Below are 7005 nucleotides of genomic sequence, written 5' to 3'. Positions count from 1 at the left end.
GGAGATCGATTGTTCCCTTCCTTGAAAGGACAAGTTCGCCGAAAGTCTGTCTTATATGAAATTTTTTACCATCCCAAACCCTTGACTTGATAGGCCACCAGAGGGATTAGATCTAGATATAGCACCCGGATGAGCTCGCTAGCTTCCTGACTGATTAAAAGGGAGACGGACGGGCGAGTGACTTTAGTTTAGTTTGAGGGTCTTTCGCCCTTGGTTCTAGGGTTTGCTGCTGTTCTGAAAATGGAAATGTTCACATCGAAAGCTACTCCACCTCGATTAAAATAACTCCTAATGGCTGAAGGATAACTTCCAATAAAAGGCGATCCAGCACCCGTAGCGATTTGTGTCCCAGCATCCGAGTCCGTCCGAGCAGATCGATATCCAATAGTAGCTCTAGTAGCCTCAGGGGTAGCGTAGCTAGGCACATCCCTTCCTGTACAAACCTTTCCCAGAGAAGGCATAAGCTTCCTTTGCCTTAGGGGAAGCGGAAAGCTTAGGTTGAGCTATTCCCCCTGCATACTCTTTAACAAGGTTTCCTATTCATATAGTGCGCTCCTTTGCACTTTTTCCGGTCGAAGTAGGTCGAACCGTATTTTCTTTGCTTTGCTTGCTTTCCTTCCTTATCTGAGAGGGGCCAGCCGAGGCTTTTCGAGCTTAAAGGAAAGGCTCGGCTGGCTTGATGCCAAGAAGAAGCTGGTGGAGGAATAACGGCAGCTAAATCATCTGCTGCACAATAGTACGTATTAGGCAACTGGGATTTTTCTTTCCTAGGCTCAGGAGCGTAGTAAGAGGTCTTTGGTGCGTGAATGCTTGACTTAGAGCTTGAACTAGGGGCAGCAACCATTTCAACTGGATACCATCAAGAGGAGAGGAGGAGGCCATCTCAGTGATGATTTGATCTCCTTCTCTCCTCTATGCTTGGATGTCATCATCTTACCTTGGGTACACTACCATGAGTTGCATTCGAAATGTCTTAAGTGATGCTCGAAATCACAGAATGTGTATTGATTGCCATTTGAGTAGGTAGGATAAGTCTCGGAATCACCATTGGGGTTATTTAGATTATGCCGACCCAAAAGCTATTCCGCGGGTTAGCCACCTCGTGCAATGTGTCAGTAGCTATTCTGACGGGCAGTAGACACTACTGAAAGGGTGGTCAATCTTGCTTAATCTTGCCACATCAGTACGAGAAGGCGGACATTGGTGCACGGTAAACGAGTGGCTCTCGCCCTGCCGGTATCGTCATCGGGGACTGCGACATCAATCGAGTCCTCTTTGAGCTCGTATATCAGGCCCATCACCTTGATATGATGCACACCCAGTAAGGTCTTACCATTATCCCTCCTCCAATTTTGCTTACCATGAGGTCTCTGTGTCGATCGAGCCCAGTATTGGTATTTTCGATTTTCGAAATGAAATCATATCTGCCCCTGCCCGTCGGTAGTCATCTCGGTAGTAGTCATCATAGTGCCGATCTTTCTTCACCCTCAGAAACACGGTTTTTGGACTCTTCCTGGGTTGCTCTGCACGCCCAGCTGCTCATGTGATGCTACCAAAGAGGGAGGATCCATATCCCTCAGATGAGATCTCTCAGAGCGGCCTGTAAGAGGCGTTGATGTTGATCATTAAAATGAAAGTTGGCTATGGGAGTTCGAGAAATGGTACGTACAGGAGTTCAACTGTGAAGATAGACTAGCCAGCCACAAATGAGGCTTACCCTTTTTTAGATCTTCTGAGGGCATATGTATTTTTTTCATGTTGTTTGGGAGTCAAAGCAGCGGTGAGACACTATATCTGTGTCTGGTAAGCTTACGAGTTCGACTGTGAGACGGGAAGAAGGTCAGAGGTGTCTGGTTCGATAGGCCCTGGGGCAAGGCATTCATTTTTCCACAGCCGACTTGCCCAAAGGCACATTCGTCGCAAACAGTCTTTCTAAGACCGGATTTGGCCACTTCTTCACTTGCAGAAACCCCCAAAAAAGTTTCTTTTCTTTCTTTTCTTCCTGAAAGAGTCTGACCGCTAAGGGAACCTAGGCTGTCAACCTAAAAGGAGTTCTCTTTCCCAAGAAGCATTGGTTGGAGTTAGGAAGCTGAAGCTGTCAACCCGATCTTGCTACTTCGACTTCGAAAGTGCCCTTTCACTCATACTCATCGTGCCCAGTCATAGTCATTCCGAACAAAGCTGCTCAAGCTAAGCATTCGCTACGACCAGTTTCTAGACCTTATCTTTCTCCTATGAGACCTTACTCTTTCCCAGTCTTTCTCTGCCCCCCGAAATCAGATTGGCTTTCCAGGGATGTCTTACCGCTTCCCCCAGTCAAGGAGCTCCGTCTAACCGGAAAGAAGCTACTAGTGTCGGTCCTTTCTCTTAAGTCAGTTAGTCTGTATTCTTGTTAGTTTACTTCTAAGATAGAAGATGAACACAAAGCTAACACTTACTTCTGAGCCTTATTTTCTGTTGAAATTCCACAAGTCCTGATTCCGGGACTGCTATTTCTTAATCTTTTTTTGGAGGTGAAAGCAATGGCATAGGAATCCTTGAAGTAGGAGAGAAGCCAATCACAGCTGCATTTCTCGAGCTTGGGATTGTTGAGCTTTATTCTCATGAAGAACATTCCAGATCTTATGTGCATGAGTCAGAATTTCTTGGGCTTGAGGATTTGAGCGCGGATGTAAAGGTCAGTTCGGGCTACGATCCTTCGAGCAGGGCAGTTCATGAGCTGCTATTTGAGGAGTAGCAGAGCAAAATAAGACTGCTGTTATTCTTTCGTAAACCCGTACACAGGCCAAGGCTTCTCGAAGTCAAGTACAGAAAAGGGAACGAAAGATTTCACTGACCCCACAGCACAGACGTTTTTTCAAAAAAACGAGAAGAATTCCTTATCGCCAACAATTCTCATTGCCTCACTTGCCTTTGCTGAGTGAATGGTTCATCATACCTGCCCAGACATGTATAAAAAACCAATTACAATCACGCCACCGGATGACCTAAAGATTGCATGGTTCCACCTTAGGAACCGGAGAGGCATATGAATCTCTTTCCTTCTTCTTTATAACCGAGAGATAGGATACCTATGAATGAATGCAATTCCGCCGGTCATCTGTCAAACCTCTCGCATTTAGGAAATGCTTTCAGGAAGGCTGCCCCAAGATCGCTGGAAAACCTCCTTCCTACTTTCTTAGCGCTAGATCCGTCCTGAGCATGCTTGGCATCGCCAACATTACCAATCAGAGTAACATTCCTTTACCAAAGCGGGACGGCTGGAGAATTCTGTTGAGTTATAGTTATATATCTTATCTTAAAGGGAGGACCCCTTTTAAATGAAACCGGGTTCTGTCACTCCTAAATAAGATAAGGTTTCAGAATCGTAGACTTGGGAGTGTAAGCTAGAGCAGAGCTACCTATTTTTTCTTTGGCGAATTTGTTCAACCGGAGATCGTAGTCTCGTCTCAATCCTCTTTCTTATTCGAAGAGGAACTTTTCCTTAATAGAAGAATAGCCTAGCCGCTATCGTCTTTAGTCTCTAAACCCTCGTAAGGCCTAAAATCTAAAGTCATCCTCTTTTATTCTTTCATCCGAGTTTCCTTTCAAATTAGTTGAAGAAATGAAAGAAAGACAGTAAGTATATCGACTTCCTTTAGAGGGGAGGCTTCATTCTTCTCCAGCATACACCTGTCCGATAAAGAAAGAAAAAATCAAACTTTAAAAAGGAAGTAAAAGTCTCCATCTTCCCTCTCGGCTAAAAAACCGGGTTTTTGGAAAGGTCGATTCACTAAAATGCTTATTGTACGATAATAGTTGAAAAGCTAACCTCAAAATGAGTGGTCATAGAGTAATTGAATCAAAAAGCCAGGGTTTTGTAACTTGAAAGTACGTATAAATCGTGTTTGCACGAGACTAATGTAAGGAGGCGGATTCGGTACACTCTTTCCTCGGATAGAGACAGAGCTAAAGTAGCCTATCTCAGTTCTTCTCCTAAACGTGGGACTCATATTCGTGAGCCGTCAATGGGGGAGGAAGCTCTTCCGAGATGGACATAAGGAAAGAGCCTTGAACCGCTATTTTCTTGAAGGAAGACATAAATGTATCGAGTCTTTCCGTTGAGTCGCCATTTACGGCTGTGCGACTTCTACTGCATCCAGTACTGGATAGGATGACACCTAACATACCAGAAACGGATGATCTGATTCCATTCAATTGGCTTAGATTCAATAGCTGTTTTTTTGGGGCAGGAATCCACAGGTACTTTCTCTAAGTAAGAGATTTGGCATTTTTGCAATCAAGTCTTTATAATACCTTTTCCTTTGTACAGCTTTCCTTGCTCGAATGAGGAAAGGAGAGATTGAAGTAGCTAAAGCTAAGGCTTTCTGCTATTCAACCGTGTAAGCAATGTAGAGTTCGTAAGGACTAGTAAGAAAGGAATGCCATTGATTCCGTTGGAGGACTGCGTTTTGCGCCCTTTCTTTCTCTATCTTTCTCTATTCTATCACTTTCATTCTGGAGGACATTTTCATTTCCATCCAGAATGAAAGTGGTAGAATAGGAGGCCCCTAAGGGAAGCAGTTTGGCAGCAGTCCGAGCCTTCCATTGGTGTGAGTACGGCGCAAAGCCATCGAATAAATAAGCCTATCATCCTTAGCGCCCAATCCTTCGATCGTTCTTCATTTCAGTTCATGCTCGTGTAATAGACCCGGCCTTTAGGGGGGCCTTTCCTTCTGTGTCTGAGATTCGTACTTGAGGTGATGGTCCTGTCCCCTTTACTTTAGGGAATGCTTTCCAGTCGCTTTGGCTAGTCCAGCTCTGAATCTGTAAGCAGTCCGTCCAGCACGTAGTACGTATGGGTAGTATGTCCGTAGCATTTAGTGGGAGAAGCCCTGTTTCTATCTATTGGCGACTCCTTGCTTCTAGTACTGGTTTATCGGTAACTGCTCTATTCTCGACCCGGAATCCGGCATGAAGAAAGCGGCTTTCCCAGACCTATCTTCAAACAAATATAGTAGACAAAGCTGGTGGCCGAAGCCCTTTATTGGGCAAAGCCAGACCTTATTTGAGTTTTAATACGCTCGGGAGCTAGGTGAAGACTTATCTTGCTAATACATACAATACAGATTCTAAGAACGACTGTAATGGAATGGCAGGAAGGTAAGGTAGTGCCGGTACTAGGACCCCCTCTCCAAAAGGAAAGTCAAGTTGGGTCAAAGCTCTGAGAAGGGTTACTGGTAACCGCGTATTTAGTCCCCCTCCATCGCCGGATCTAAACTCCTTTTTGGCGAGTTGCTTCGTTAATAGACTAAAGTCAGCTCGAAGACCCGGCTTTCCCTTGTATTGTATCATGCCCCTATGAGCGAGTTTCTATGTTCCGTTCCGTAATCTTTTAATTCAGTTGCTGTAGCGCCTGGCCTCTTTCTTTTACTGACTCGGGAATCAACCCGAAAAGACTAACCCGAACATACGGACTCCCTTTCCACTTTTCTGATAGGCACCTCTCAAGGCTTGCTTCTTTATGTTTCCTTGGTCGGGGAATCCATCAAATCAAGGGTCCCAATCCAGGTATGTGAGCGAGTCCGGTAGGGGAGTTCCTCCGGTGTGTTCGTTCATAGAATAACGTGGGTAAGGGGAGCTCATCCCAATAGCCAGAGTTTGAGATTGAGGAAGCGGGAACGTGAACTTGCCTTGAGATCGTGCACTCGCGCTTTCAGCTCTGTTTCATACGCTAATGTGTTCTTGTTCCGTTAGTGGGACCAGACTGAATCCCTTAATAATTAGTATCAAAGTAGACAATCCACCTAAAAGCCGGACCCCAACTGAAAAACGTTAGGCCTTTCGGCGCAAAAGCTTCGTATTAGAAATCAAATTTTATTAAGATAGGAAGTGGGTCAGCAATTCGTATTCTATACTACATTGATGAGGCATGCTCCAAACTAGGTTTGGCTATAAGCAAGCCTCTTTCTTTACCCAATAAGTAAGCAGAAAAAAGGCTAGGTTTTGAATAGGTTTTGAATATAGAAAGTAGAGCTAGGAAAGCCTGAACAGAAGGTTTGTGTAAAGCAAGCAATAAAGATAGGCATAGAATTGCTTGTCTAAAGCCGGGCTAAGAATGGTACCTTAGAGGTAGGAAGGTCACCAATTAAGAGGTAAGAAATTACGTATTTAATACTACATTGATGGGCACAAATAAGAGCCTTGGGTCTCGGGACAAATAAGTGCTTTTACGGCCTTTGGTTCTAACGTAATGGAATGGTACCAATAGCTTCTTTGGAGCCTTTTTATGGTCGTTCTAACGTAACGAAAAAGGCTTCCTTGACTACCTTTTTCGAGATCTCAGATGCGGGAAACAATCCATCTTTGCTGGTTTGGGTTCCCACAGGGTGAGCGGATGCTTTCACGTAGACTTCGTTTCTGCTTAGACTTCGTTTCGCGTAAGAGTCAATTCTTCTTCCTTGTCTCGTCCCATTCGCTGTTTTGGTGAAGCAGAATGCTTTCGATTCCTTTCAAACTAGTACTTTTCTAATCTACTCTATAGCTCCTTTTTCTTACATTAGGGAACAGAAAGATATCTGTGACACTAATTCTTTTAGAAAAAGCTATCCGTGCTAACTCTTTCATTGCATTTCATGCTTAAATCGCTAGCTAACTCTTTCATTTAGTAAACTAATTCATTCTTTTACGCAAATCTGTGTAAACTTTTGCATCGCTAGCTGGATTGCAAACTAATTCATTGCTAGCTCGATTGCTAACTAATGAATAGCTACCTGGACTGCATTTCTTTCTTTTACACTAATCCGTGTTAGGCATTGAATGCTTCTTTCCGTAAACTAATTCAATTCATTCAGAAAGATGTGCTAGCTGGGCAGCTAACTCTTTCATCACTAGCTCGATTTCTAATATCATAAGATATCTGATATGCTAAAATTCTCTTTTTTCATCGAAAAAACCCGGGTTTTAGCAACTTTTTCGAGCTCAAAGAAAGAATTTAGAACTAGATTTGTAAGTGATTAACCTAGA

The sequence above is a fragment of the Euphorbia lathyris genome, chromosome 5, assembly GCF_963576675.1.
Source record: "Euphorbia lathyris chromosome 5, ddEupLath1.1, whole genome shotgun sequence".
In the NCBI taxonomy this organism is placed as follows: domain Eukaryota; kingdom Viridiplantae; phylum Streptophyta; class Magnoliopsida; order Malpighiales; family Euphorbiaceae; genus Euphorbia; species Euphorbia lathyris.
Note: the sequence above shows the minus strand (reverse complement) of the source record.